The 15,638-nt window shown below is 40.6% G+C and overlaps 1 long non-coding RNA gene across 1 annotated transcript; it reads right to left on the bottom strand.

Annotated features, from left to right (window-relative positions):
• Positions 1-2,659: 2,659 nt before the first annotated feature.
• LOC123726719 (uncharacterized) lies at positions 2,660-10,681 on the bottom strand. Its single transcript, XR_006758841.1, has 3 exons — positions 10,630-10,681; positions 7,298-7,396; positions 2,660-2,721 (listed from the first exon to the last, which is right to left on the bottom strand). It is a non-coding gene; the product is annotated as an uncharacterized lncRNA (long non-coding RNA).
• Between the last annotated feature and the right edge of the window lie 4,957 nt (positions 10,682-15,638).

Genomic DNA, 15,638 nt, shown 5'->3' on the forward strand with positions numbered 1-15,638 from the left:
GAATAAACTTCTGCACAGAGACTGTTTTTCCAATGCCAGCGACTCCCTTTGTCAGCACAGTTCTGATAAGTTTGTCTTGTCCAGTTAAGGGTTTGAAGATGTCGTTACATTTGATTGCAGTCTCTGGTCTTGCTTGTTTCCTGGTTGTTGTCTCAATCTGTCTCAGCTCATGTTCATTATTGACCTCTCCTGTTCCACCCTCTGTGATGTAGAGCTCTGTGTAGATCTTATTGAGAAGTGTTGGGTTTCCTTGTTGAGCGATCCCCTCAAATACACATTGAAACTTCTTCTTTAGATTAGATTTGAGTTCACGTTGGCAAATCACAGCAAGCTCATCTGAATGAAGAAATAACACAGAGGATATTAATATTACGTCTGTTTTAATACCTACAGTATTGTAGGACTGTTAGAAAGTTTGAAATTATAATAATTCATTCTCTGACTGTATAAATGTGTAAATGTTTTCATAATGCATTACAGACTGGTGTGACTGATTATATTATTATTGGTATTATTGATGGTATTATTAATGTTGTCTCTCTCTCTCTAAATTAATCACCACAACACATCCCTGCTGCTACTTGATGAGGTCACTAGGTGTTGTGTTAAGGCTGCTACAGTATCATTGAGTTACACAGCTACTTTAGCTGTACTTTAGCTACAGCTTTTAAATGTTATAAAACAGCATTCAACATGAGGCAGACAGATCTTACATTTCTCCAGTGTGTCAGCAAGCTCCTTCTGGTTCATTTTCCTCAGGACGTGCAGTGTGATCTTCAGAGCCCCCTCTCTGGCATTGCTCTCCTGCTTCTCATCTTCAGCATCCACCACTTCCTCATCCTGCTTCTGACTCTCAAAGCCTTCTGGGAGTTCTGGACTAAGAATCCTCTTGAACATCTTCAGCTCGTTTTTCACAAATGTCATAATTTTCTCTTCAAGCAACTGAAATAAATAAATAAAATAAGTTAAGCAAGAGAAGAAATGCTTTCTCATTAACACCTAATGAATGATTGACAGATCAACTTTACTTGAGGTAAACAAAAACAAATGTTCATAACAGGACCACATACACTGAATATGGAGGCCAGGTCTGTTTGATGACTCTGGGAAGATTGACCACTGAGAATATCTGACTCTGATCTCTCCTGTTGGTTTCTGAGGACAAAACATGAGATTACATCTCCTCATCCCGGGAGTGAGTGAGTACGGACAGACAAACAGACAGACATAGACAGAAAGCAGGACAGACAGTCAGAGACAGACAGAGACAGACAGACAGAAACATACATACAGACAGACAGACAGACAGACAGACAGACAGACAGACAGACAGACAGACAGACAGACAGACAGACAGACAGACAGACAGACAGAGACACAGACAGAAAGCGGGACAGACAGTCAGAGACAGGCAAAGACAGACAGACAGACAGACAGACAGACAGACAGACAGACAGACAGACAGACAGACAGACGGAGATAGATACAGACAGACAGACAGACAGACAGACAGACAGACAGACAGACAGACAGACAGACAGACAGACAGACAGACAGACAGACAGACAGACAGACAGACAGACAGACAGACAGACAGACAGACAGCGAACGACACACAGACAGACAGAGACAGACACAGAGAGACACACAGACAGACACAGAGACAGTGAGACAGACAGACAGACAGACAGACAGACAGACAGACAGACAGACAGACAGACAGACAGACAGACAGACAGACAGACAGACAGACAGACAGACACAGAGACAGTGAGACAGTGAGACAGACAGACAGACAGACAGACAGACAGAGACAGACAGACAGACACAGAGAGAGACACAGAGACAGTGAGACAGAGACACAAAGACAGACAGAGACACAGAGACATATACACAGACAGAGACAGACAGACAGAGACAGAGAGACACACACAGACAGACAAAGAGACAGTGAGACAGACAGACAGACAGACAGACAGACAGACAGACAGACAGACAGACAGACAGACAGACAGACAGACAGACAGACAGCGCAAGACACACAGACAGAGAGACAGACACAGAGACAGACAGACACAGACACAGACACAGACAGAGAGACAGGCACAGAGAGAGACACAGAGACAGTGAGACAGACTGACAGACAGACACAGACAGCGAAAGACACACAGACAGACAGAGGCAAAGACAGACAGACAGACAAACAGAGACACAGACAGAAAGCGGGACAGACAAACAGAGATAGACAGAGACAGAGACAGACAGACAGACAGACAGACAGACAGACAGACAGACAGACAGACAGACAGACAGACAGACAGACAGACAGACAGACAGACAGACAGACAGACAGACAGACAGACAGCGAAATACACACAGACAGAGAGACAGGCAAAGAGACAGGGAGACAGATAGACAGAGAGAGACACACACAGGGAGGGAATATTGTGTTTGTTTAATATTGTTTTAGGACTATGAAAATGGACAAAAGTATTAGCCTATGGATTATGAAAACAACAAAAGAAAATGTGAAAATGGGAGAGGAGAAATGACTAGAGACAGTGTTGTTTAACTCACTGACCATGACCCATGAGTTCTTCTTACCTTTGTTCAGTAGAAAAGTCTCCCTCTCTAAACTCTATAGGTAGACCCATAGACCGGTCACTCTTCATGGACACACAGCTGGGAACAGGGGAGGCTGGTCTCTCCTGCTTGATTGGACTTCAACACAACAGAGACAAACATTACATCTCTCATCTACTCTGAGCTCAGATGGGAAACATAAGAAGAGCTCTGGATCAGACAGATAGACAGACAGACAGACAGACACACAGACACACAGACAGACAGACAGACAGACAGACAGACAGACAGACAGACAGACAGACAGACAGACAGACAGACAGACAGACAGACAGACAGACAGACAGACAGACAGACAGACAGAGACACAGAGACATATACACAGACAGAGACAGACAGACAGAGACAGAGAGACACACACAGACAGACAAAGAGACAGTGAGACAGACAGACAGACAGACAGACAGACAGACAGACAGACAGACAGACAGACAGACAGACAGACAGACAGACAGACAGACAGACAGACAGACAGACAGACAGACAGACAGACAGACAGACAGACAGCGCAAGACACACAGACAGAGAGACAGACACAGAGACAGACAGACACAGACACAGATGATTTCATTTCAGAGAGACAAATAATAATATTTTTTTACAAAATGCTATATATCTGCCTCACTCTCAACTGTGACCGACCGTTTCAATTCGGTCATATGTAGCAACATTTGAAATGGTATTTTTTACGTTGGATAAAAGTAGAGACTCAGAGCTAGAAAATGGTGTATCAGACACTACAGTTGAGGAACAATGGGAAAGTAATTCTGCTTTGAATGATGATAAACTTGTAACATCACTTTTGAGAAAATGTCCTTTGAATGTTTTGGTACCTACTGGAGAGCTCTTCTTTGTCTACAGGGCAGTTACTTTGGCAGATAATGTCACCCATCTAAATAAATAGTTGTTATATATATAATTAACTAAATGTATGGTGTTTTTGTTTTATGTCAGTTTAATTGTTTGTTATGCTATAAACATTTTATTTTATTATAAGTGGTAAAAAGAACTACAAAATTTTATATTTTGCAATTCTGAGTAATTACTACTTTAGTAAAGAATTACATATTTTTTAGTACTACTGCAGTTGCTACATAAATCCAATAGATGGCAGCATAAGACCACAAATGACATTTCAGAATATTAGTTTAGTTTTCTCCCTGGATACACCACCACTCCCCCTCACAGGAAAACTCCTGTCTCCGCTTCTTTCTGTCCCTTTACACACTGCTAACGCAAGAGGAGAGACTGAAAAAGCATTTAACAGATTACTGTGAAGTAATATAATGATGATTCATGTTTATTATTACCTGTTTTTATGCTCATGTTTTACACTTCATTAATATAACGATTATCAATAAGTCTGAACATTAATTTAGTCACCTCTAGTTGAGAAAAATATATTTTCCAGGTACATTCATTGTCAAATTCATCAACCAGCATCGAGACACTCTGTCTTCTCTCTCTAGTAGTCAACTCAGCCCCGGTAAAAAGCTGGTGTCGTCACTCTGCCTTCTCTCTCTAGTAGTCAACTCAGCCCCGGTAAAAAGCTGGTGTCGTCGCTCTGTCTTCTCTCTCTAGTAGTCAACTCAGCCCCGGTAAAAAGCTGGTGTCGTCACTCTACCTTCTCTCTCTAGTAGTCAACTCAGCCCCGGTAAAAAGCTGGTGTCGTCACTCTGTCTTCTCTCTCTAGTAGTCAACTCAGCCCCGGTAAAAAGCTGGTGTCGTCACTCTGCCTTCTCCAGGGGCATGTTGAGATAAATGTACTAACCGGGAGGGTTGAATGATGTAATTTATTGGCGGGCTGGATGATGCACTCTTGTCTTTTCTATTCCGAGGTTGTTTACTCGCAATATCAGTTATTAAGATGACTTTTTATAATGCATGTATACTGAGGTTGAGGTTCTGACTAGCGATTATTTACCCGGGGTTCAATACCTGCTATAGTCACTATTATTTTGCTCTCCCAAAAGCAACACAGCCCTAATACGAGATATATAGCTAACTAAAGTAATGAGTGACCGTTTTAGAAAATCATGGGACATGCTATTTTATGTCAATCATATTGCTGCTTGTAGCCTATAACTGATGCTTTGTGGTCTTATGCTGCCATCTATTGGAAATATTTAGCAATTAAACGTTATTAATGCACATTCAGACGTTGGTGAGGCAGCTGAGAATTTAAAAAAAAATGGAATGTGTCCAGCCTACTTGAGGCGCCCGAAAATAATATTCAAAAGATTGGTCCTTGGATACAGAGGGGTTAAACACTAAAGTTACCATCCATCTAGTGAAGAGAGGAGAACCGGACAGAGGTAGCCAGCATCCGTCAACGAGAGAGGGAGGATTGGATAACTAGGATGCTGCTGGTAGAGTAGCTAGCTAGCTTACCTAGCTGTACCCGACTAGCTAGGATAACTAGGATGCTGCTGGTAGAGTAGCTAGCTAGCTTACCTAGCTGTACCGACTAGCTAGGATAACTAGGATGCTGCTGGTAGAGTAGCTAGCTAGCTTACCTAGCTGTACCCGACTAGCTAGGATAACTAGGATGCTGCTGGTAGCTTACCCAGCTGTACCGACTAGCTAGGATAACTAGGATGCTGTTGGTAGAGTAGCTAGCTAGCTTACCTAGCTGTACCGACTAGCTAGGATAACTAGGATGCTGCTGGTAGAGTAGCTAGCTAGCTTACCTAGCTGTACCGACTAGCTAGGATAACTAGGATGCTGCTGGTAGAGTAGCTAGCTAGCTTACCTAGCTGTACCGACTAGCTAGGATAACTAGGATGCTGCTGGTAGAGTAGCTAGCTAGCTTACCTAGCTGTACCGACTAGCTAGGATAACTAGGATGCTGCTGGTAGAGTAGCTAGCTAGCTTACCTAGCTGTACCGACTAGCTAGGATAACTAGGATGCTGCTGGTAGAGTAGCTAGCTAGCTTACCGAGCTGTACCAACTAGCTAGGATAACTAGGATGCTGCTGGTAGAGTAGCTAGCTAGCTTACCTAGCTGTACCAACTAGCTAGGATAACTAGGATGCTGCTGGTAGTGTAGCTAGCTAGCTTACCTAGCTGTACCGACTAGCTAGGATAACTAGGATGCTGCTGGTAGAGTAGCTAGCTAGCTTACCTAGCTGTACCGACTACCTTGGCTAGCTAGCAGGACGTTCGTCTGTCGTTTGTCTAGATGATGATGACGAATCCGGTGAACCACAAAATGAAACAAGGATAGAGAGTGAAAAGGATCTGGCTACACTCATACTGTCCCTGACCGTAAAGCAAAAAGCTAATTGAACAATAAACTTCGGCGTCTCAACACTGTAGTGAACTCCATCGTTATTCCCCAAGATCACCTCAGCCCACTCTGCGCGTAACCGGACAATATGCTTGGCGCCACACCGTACGGGGACGCGGACAGTTCTGTACGGGGACGGGGACAGTTCCAGAACGCGGACATGAGCAGTGCCACACAATCAACTAAACCCAGTCTTTACAGTGGGTTACATTAGTAATATTCATTTTTCTTTATGTTAAACAAACATTTATTATAATAATATTTTGAGATCTGGGCCCATATCCACAAAGCGTCTCAGAGTAGAAAATTGGTCGTATAAGTGCTGAGAATAAAGACATTTTACATTTACTGGTTAAATTTAAGCTGTGCATGAAGTCTCTAGTCCCACCTAGTCGGCAGATATTTAGGACACCTCGTGAGCTGTCCTAAGTAGTTAAGAGTTAACAGCAGGTGTCTTGATAATACTATATAATAATGCAGCGAGTCAGTGGTTCCTGCACCACATGTAAATACCTTGTAGTAGTAAAAATAATGTTTTATATTTCTATATGATCAATCCATTAATAATATAGACCTACTTGCAACAGTATGTCTTGTGCTTTTGGCAATGATTTATGTATAATATTTATGTATCACAAGTGATACCATGTATGTCTGCATAGCATTTTGTCTTCATTTTGGCAGATTAACTCATGCTTATTTCTGAAGATCAACTCTATTTTTCACCCAGTGGATAAGGAGTTGGAGCTGTGACAGGAGTTGGACCTGTGGCTGAAAGGTGGCTGGTTTGAATCCCGGTCCGAGCGCTGGAAAAAACAGGTGGAATTGATCTGACCACTGGAGGGCTGCTGGGTTCACATCCTCAAAACATGAACCTTTTGTTGATCATAACTCGAGAGGTTCTTCTTCACTGAACCCAAAAATATATATAACTTTTAGTGATTCCATATATTAAGGAAGTGATAGAAGCCTTTTTGGTTCTATAAGGAAGCTTCTTTTCTAAGAGTGTATAATAATAAACACGTTTTTCATTTGATTATTTAATTATCTACATCATGTTATTTCAAGTTATCCCTTTGGAGCGCAACATCACGTTGTTAAAAAATTATCCTAAATTGGGCGTGGCTTTAAAATGGGCAATTGAAGGCATCTAGGGTGTTCCAGCTAAACAATGGATGTATAGCGTTTTGCAATAAAAATAAAAATTATACACAATCTAAAGCTATTAATTAAAAATCTGAGAACAGTAATATTGAAGGTCCCCATAAGCAACCATTTCTGATTAAAAAACAAATGTGAACATTTTTGGAAATATCATTTTTGAAATAAACTATTAATAATTCTTAAACAAAATTGTCATCTCACCTCTTAGATTTGGTGTCATGTTCCCCAGAGAGACTCATTTTAGATACAGGGTACCCCTCCTGTCTCTCCCCAGAGAGACTCACTTTAGAGAACTGACCCCTAAACAGAGATCCAGCATATTGATTGTGGTTAACACAGTGACAACTAAACAGAGATCCAGCATGTTGGGTGGTTAAACAGTGACAACTAAACAGAGATCCAGCATGTTGGTTGTGGTTAACACAGTGACAACTAAACAGAGATCCAGCATGTTGGTTGTGGTTAACACAGTGACAACTAAACAGAGATCCAGCATGTTGGTTGTGGTTAACACAGTGACAGCTAATTATTGATTATCAATTGTTCACATTTCTTAATGATCTCTTTGAGAAATAAAACATTAACTAACAGACATAGAAACAGACAGGTGATTTAAAGCATCACATGAACATGTTGTTGTGACATTTCATCTCCATGGTAACTGTCAATAATAATAATAAGTTACTGTTTGTTAAGGTAGTTATAGACAGAACAACAACAATAACAATAATAATAATAATAATAATAATAATAATAATAATAATAATAAGTTACTGTTTGTTAAGGTAGTTATAGACAGAACAACAACAATAACAATAATAATAATAATAATAATAATAATAAGTTACTGTTTGTTAATGTAGATAAAGACAGAACAACAACAATAACAATAATAATAATAATAATAATAATAACAATAATAATAATAATAATTCACTGTTTGTTAAGGTAGTTATAGACAGAACAACAACAATAACAACAACAATAATAATAATAATAATAATAATAAGGCGCTGTTTGTTAAGGTAGTTTTAGACAGTACAGCAACAATAACAATAATAATAATAATAATAACAACAATAATAATAATAATAGTAACAATAATAATAACAATAATGATAATAATAATAATAATAATAACTATAATAATAATAATAACAATACAAATAACAACAATAATAATAATGATTATAACAATAATACTAATAACAAAAATAATAATAATACTAACTATAATAATAATAATAATAATAACAATAATAATAATAATAATAATAATAAGTTACTGTTTGTTATGGTAGTAATAGACAGTACAGCAATAGTAACAACAATAATAATAATAATAATAATAAGTCTCTGTTTGTTAAGGTAGTAATAGACAGTACAGCAACAATAACAACAATAATAATAATAATAATATTAATAATAATAATAAGTCACTGTTTGTTAAGGTAGTTATAGACAGTACAGCAACAATAACAATAATAATAATAATAATAATAATAATAATAATAATAATAAGTCTCTGTTTGTTAAGGTAGTTATAGACAGTACAGCAACAATAACAATAATAATAATAATAATAATAATAACAATAATAATAATAATTACAATAATAATAATAATAATAATAATAATAATAATAACAATAATAATAACTATAATAATAATAATAATAATAAGTCTGTGTTTGTTAAGGTAGTTATAGACAGTACAGCAACAACAAGGCCATGTCTCACACTTTTTTTTATTCATTAAAATTAGGATATTTATTGTCTTTCAATCTGTTCTTTTCTGTGTATCTGAGAATGTAGACAGAAGGGCTAAAACAGACATGATTAATCTGAGGGGGAAATCATTGATGCATTCAGAAAGTTTATTTGCAACAAGTAAGAGATTGTATATTATGTCATGTAGGCTAGGTTATAATGTATAGTAGTGGGTTGTTAGTGATATGTAAAGTAGACTAGGTTATAATGTATAGTAGTGGGTTGTTAGTGATATGTAAAGTAGACTAGGTTATAATGTATAGTAGTGGGTTGTTAGTGATATGTAGATTGTGGTATATACCTCAGATATAGACTACATATCATAGATGACCAGTCTAAACCTGTTCAGAGGGTTAACTTTAGAAAACCAGTATATCTAGCTTGCGTCATAGTAAACCCCTCAGGCTACGTTCAGGTTTCAGCATCAGGCAGGTATAAATAGCCGAGTCGTAGGCTACAACCTGGGTTGTATTCATTAGTTTACTCCACAGCCAACAGTTTTGAAATGTTACAGAAACAGTTTACTCCAAACACTGTACAACGTGGACTAAACAGTTTCTCTGGCCAAACGTTTTGCTACGGTGGGCACTAATGAATACACACAACCTGTTTTGAGGAAGTGTTATTTGTGGTTAGGCTTTCCACAATACTTATTTGTCTCTCTTTCACACAACATACCTTCCTGAGTGAAAAGCATTAACAGTTGATTAGAAAGAGAAAATGTTTGTTTGTTGCTTGTTGTGTTTTAAGGCTGTTTGAGAAGACAAGTCTATAGACCTATGACAGGGTACACTCTTAGAATAAAGGGTTCCAAACGGGTCCTCCGACTGTCCCCATAGGAGAACGCTTTTGGGTTCCAGGTAGAACCCTCTGTGGAAAGAGTTCTGTATGGAACACAAAAGGGTTCTACAAAGCCAGAAGTGTTCTACCTAGTACCAAAAAGGGTTCTACAAAGGGTTCTCCTATGGGGACAGCCAAAGAACCCTTTTAGATTCTAGATAGTGTAGGAGCGATCACCCTGGGGCACACAGATGGGCACAGAACGAATTCACCCCACACATCTAATTTATATCCAAAACATTTTAAGGAGAGTAGGACTATTATAACACTGTCCACCAAAAATATCATCAACTATATGAATACACATAACAATATCATCAACTATATTAATACACATAACAATATCATCAACTATATTAATACACATAACAATATCATCAACTATATTAATACACATAACAATATCATCAACTATATTAATACACATAACAATATCACCAACTATATTAATACACATAACAATATCACCAACTATATTAATACACATAACAATATCATCAACTATATTAATACACATAACAATATCATCAACTATATTAATACACATAACAATATCATCAACTATATTAATGCACATAACAATATCATCAACTATATTAATACACATAACAATATCATCAACTATATTAATACACATAACAATATCATCAACTATATGAATACACATAACAATATCATCAACTATATTAATACACATAACAATATCATCAACTATATGAATACACATAACAATATCATCAACTATATTAATACACATAACAATATCATCAACTATATTAATACACATAACAATATCATCAACTATATGAATACACATAACAATATCACCAACTATATTAATACACATAACAATATCATCAACTATATTAATACACATAACAATATCATCAACTATATGAAAACACATAACAATCGTTGTCTTACCGTTTATCTCTCAATAGAAACAGAGTCTGAATGATCATTCGGTCGTTGAAAGTTACTTTCGTTTGCTCTGCTCATTTACATATCAGGTTCTACCTGTTCTCTCTGCCACTCCCTCTCTCTTTACAGCTCTTACAATGTGCCTTGGAATACATTCTACAACTGTCTGGAAGTCTATTGGAGGGATGTGACACCATTCTTCCACAAGAAAATCCATCATTTGGTGTTTTGTTGACGGTGGTGTTCTATTGTGTTGAGACCTGGTGACTGAGACGGCCATGGTATATTGTGAAACATCAGCAAGTTCAGCAGTCTTCATCACTGAAGCTCCTGCCAATCGTGCCCCAACAAGCTCTTCCCGAGCAGGGTCGCAGTCTCTGCTGGTTGCAGCTCCTCTCTCCCCAGGGGTAGCATCTCCTCTCTCCCCAGGGGTAGCAGCTCCTCTCTCCCCAGGTGTAGCAGCTCCTCTCTCCACAGGGGTAGCTTCTCTCTCCCCAGGGGTAGCAGTTCCTCTCTCCCCAGGGGTAGCAGCTCCTCTCTCCCCAGGGGTAGCAGCTCCTCTCTCCCCAGGGGTAGCAGCTCCTCTCTCCCCAGGGGTAGCAGCCCCTCTCTCCCCAGGGGTAGCAGCTCCTCTCTCCCCAGGGGTAGCAGCTCCTCTCTCCCCAGGGGTAGCATCTCCTCTCTCCCCAGGGGTAGCAGCTCCTCTCTCCCCAGGGGTAGCATCTCCTCTCTCCCCAGGGGTAGCAGCTCCTCTCTCTCCCTTGGGGTAGCAGCTCCTCTCTCCCCAGGGGTAGCATCTCCTCTCTCCCCAGGGGTAGCAGCTCCTCTCTCCCCAGGGGTAGCATCTCCTCTCTCCCCAGGGGTAGCAGCTCCTCTCTCTCCCTTGGGGTAGCAGTTCCTCTCTCCCCAGGGGTAGCAGCTCCTCTCTCCCCAGGGGTAGCAGCTCCTCTCTCTCCCCAGGGGTAGCAGCTCCTCTCTCCCCAGGGGTAGCATCTCCTCTCTCCCCAGGGGTAGCAGCTCCTCTCTCCCCAGGGGTAGCAGCTTCTCTCTCCCCAGGGGTAGCAGCTCCTCTCTCCCCAGGGGTAGCAGCTCCTCTCTCCCCAGGGGTAGCAGCTCCTCTCTCCCCAGGGGTAACAGCTCCTCTCTCCCCAGGGGTAGCAGCTCCTCTCTCCCCAGGGGTAGCAGCTCCTCTCTCCCCAGGGGTAGCAGCTTCTCTCTCCCCAGGGGTAGCAGCTCCTCTCTCTCCCTTGGGGTAGCAGTTCCTCTCTCCCCAGGGGTAGCAGCTCCTCTCTCCCCAGGGGTAGCAGCTCCTCTCTCCCCAGGGGTAGCAGCTTCTCACTCCCCAGGGGTAGCAGCTCCTCTCTCCCCAGGGGTAGCAGCTCCTCTCTCCCCAGGGGTAGCAGCTCCTCTCTCCCCAGGGGTAGCAGCTCCTCTCTCCCCAGGGGTAGCAGCTCCTCTCTCCCCAGGGGTAGCAGCTCCTCTCTCTCTCTCTCTCTCTCTCTCTCTCTCTCTCTCTCTCTCTCTCTCTCTCTCTCTCTCTCACAGACACATACATACATACATACATACATACATACATACATACATACATACATACATACATACATACATACATACATACATACATACATACATACATACATACATACATACATACATACATACATACATACATACATACACACATACATACATACATACATACATACAGACTCACAAACAGTGCAGTAATTAGAACCCCTATAGCAGCTATAAGTAATACAGTCTACTGTACACTCCCCTCCTCTGCCTCTCTCCATCACTTTCTCTGTGTCGTCTGTTGCTGTTTCTGTGTCTTGTCTGGTGTCTCTCTCCATCATATCCTATTCTTCTGCTACTGTCTCTGTGTCTTGTCTGGTGTCTCTCTCCATCACCAGAATAATTGGTGAGTCTTAGGCCTACTACAATACAACATTCAAAACATGAAAACACAACTACATATCTAGCCTGTTCAACCTCTCTTTCGTATCGTCTGAGATCACTAAAGACTGGAAAGCTGCCGCGGTCATTCCCCTCTTCAAAGGGGGTGACACTCCAGACCCTAACTGTTAAAGACCTATATCTATCCTACCCTGCCTTTCTAAAGTCTTCGAAAGCCAAGTTAATAAAAAGATCACAGACCATCTCGAATCCCACCGTACCTTCTCCGCTATGCAATCTGGTTTCAGAGCTGATCATGGGTGCACCTCAGCCACGCTCTCGATATCATAACCTCCATTGATAAAAGACAATACTGTGCAGCTGTCTTCATCGACCTGGCCAAGGCTTTCGACTCTGTCAATCACCGTATTCTTATCAGCAGACTCAACAGCCTTGGTTTCTCAAATGACTGCCTCGCCTGGTTCACCAACTACTTCTCAGATAGAGTTCAGTGTGTCAAATCGGAGGGCCTGTTGTCCGGACCTCTGGTGGTCTCTATGGGGGTGCAACAGGGTTCAATTCTCGGGCCAACTTTTTTCTCTATATACATCAATGATGTCGCTCTTGCTGCTGGTGATTCTCTGATCCACCTCTACGCAGACGACACCATTCTGTATACTTCTGGCCCCTCTTTGGACACTGTGTTAACAAACCTCCAAACGACCTTCAATGCCATACAACTCTCCTTCCGTGGCCTCCAACAGCTCTTACATGCAAGTAAAACTAAATGCATGCTTTTCAACCAATCACTGCACGCACCTTCCCGCCCGTCAAGCATCACTACTCTGGACGGTTCTGACTTAGAATATGTGGACAACTACAAATACCTAGGTGTCTGGTTAGCCTGTAAACTCTCCTTCCAGACTCACGTTAAGCATCTCCAATCCAAAATTAAATCTAGAATCCGCTTCCTATTTCGCAACAAAGCATCCTTCACTCATGCTGCCAAACATACCCTTGTAAAACTGACTATCCTACCGATCCTTGACTTCGGCGATGTCATTTACAAAATAGCCTCCAACACTCTACTCAGCAAATTGGATGTAGTCTATCACAGTGCCATCCATTTTGTCACCAAAGCCCGATATACTACCCATCACTGCGACCTGTATGCTCTCGTTGGCTGGCCCTCGCTTCATACTCGTCGCCAAACCCACTGGCTCCAGGTCATCTATAAGCCTTTGCTAGGTAAAGCCCCGCCTTATCTCAGCTCACTGGTCACAATAGCAGCACCCACCCGTAGCACGCGCTCCAGCAGGTATATCTCAACTATAACAGTCCAGTGCACTAAACCGGAAACAACCAGAAAAAAAACAACCACCCACAAACACAAGTGAAAACGACACACTAAATATGGCCTCCAATTAGAGACAACAACCACACAGCTGCCTCTAATTGGAGGTCATTGAAAAAAGCACAACATAGAAAGAGAAACCTAGAATAAACATAAAATAGGAAATATAGAACATACATCAAAACCCCGAAACACACAAAACAAACACCCCCTGCCATGCCCTGACCAAACTACAATAACAAATAACCCCTTTTACTGGTAGGACGTGACATTTATCCCATGTGTAACTCTGTGTTGTTTGTGTCACACTGCTTTGCTCTATCTTGGCCAGGTCACAGTTGTAAATGAGAACTTGTTCTCAACTGGCCTACCTGGTTAAATAAAGGTACATAAAATAACAAATAACACAGAACTCTCAACTAGTTCCATCAAACAGAAAAACAACAAGAAAGCTGAATAATCACATTCAGATTTCTAGATATTGCACTTTTCTTTTGCGTTTTAGGGGTCATAGGTCAGATCAGTGGTCATGGTTGATATGCATGGACTAAAAAACAAACTTGAAACCATTTTCCTCAGATTCACTGTTTGTGTAGACTGCTCCTTGTCTTTGTAGGGCAGTAGTTCAGGTGGCTGTTTGTGTAGACTGCTCCTTGTCTTTGTAGGGCAGTAGTTCAGGTGGCTGTTTGTGTAGACTGCTCCTTGTCTTTGTAGGGCAGTAGTTCAGGTGGCTGTTTGTGTAGACTGCTCCTTGTCTTTGTAGGGCAGTAGTTCAGGTGGCTGTTTGTGTAGACTGCTCCTTGTCTTTTCTAGGGCAGTAGTTCAGGTGGCTGTTTGTGTAGACTGCTCCTTGTATTTGTAGGACAGTAGTTCAGGTGGCTGCCCTTGCTCTTAGTCTGCCTCCTGTCTCTCCTATCATCATAGACAGTTGTGGAAAAAGTACCTAATTGTCATACCTGAGTAAAAGTCTAAAAATATTTGGTTCTAAATATACTTAAGTATGAAAAGTAAAATTAAAAGTATAAATAGTTTCAAATTCCTTCTATTAAGCAAAGCAGGCGTCACCATTTTCTTGTTTTTAAAATGTATGGATAGCCAGGGGCACATACCAAAACGAAGACGTAATTTACAAAAGATGCATTTGTGTTTCCTGACTCCTCCAGATCAGAGGCAGTAGAGATGACCATGTGTTGTCTTGATAAGTGAATTAGACCATTTCCCTGTCCTGCTAAGCTTTCAAAATGTAGCGAGTACTTTTGGGTGTCAGGTAAAATGTATAGATTAAAAAGTACATTATTTTCTTTGATAATGTAGGGATGTAAAATTATCAAAAATATAAATTCAAAAGTAAAGTACAGATACCCAAAAAAACGACTTATGTAGTACTTTATAGTATTTTTACTGAAGTTCTTTATACCACTGGCCATGGGTACACCTTCCTGAAAACAATGACTCCATACTTTGCTGAAACCTGTTCTGCCAGTTCATGTCCTTAAAGACTAGAATGTTCCTTTGTGGTTACCCAAAACGATGACAAGATAGTTCACACCCTCATCCAGGGTTACTATCAAACATATATGTTACATTTCTGGTTTGTCCATAACTTGTTTCCTGCTTGTAGCAGGCCGTGTTTACAGGAATCCTTTTCTCTAACCAGAAGTCATGTGATTTCATGATAATATTTTTTTGTAGTGAGAGTATAATGCAAGTCAAGATGTCAACAAGATTTATAACCAGCATTGTTAAATTAACTGTTGTA

The sequence above is a fragment of the Salmo salar genome, chromosome ssa01, assembly GCF_905237065.1.
Source record: "Salmo salar chromosome ssa01, Ssal_v3.1, whole genome shotgun sequence".
NCBI classification, from domain to species: Eukaryota; Metazoa; Chordata; class Actinopteri; order Salmoniformes; family Salmonidae; genus Salmo; species Salmo salar.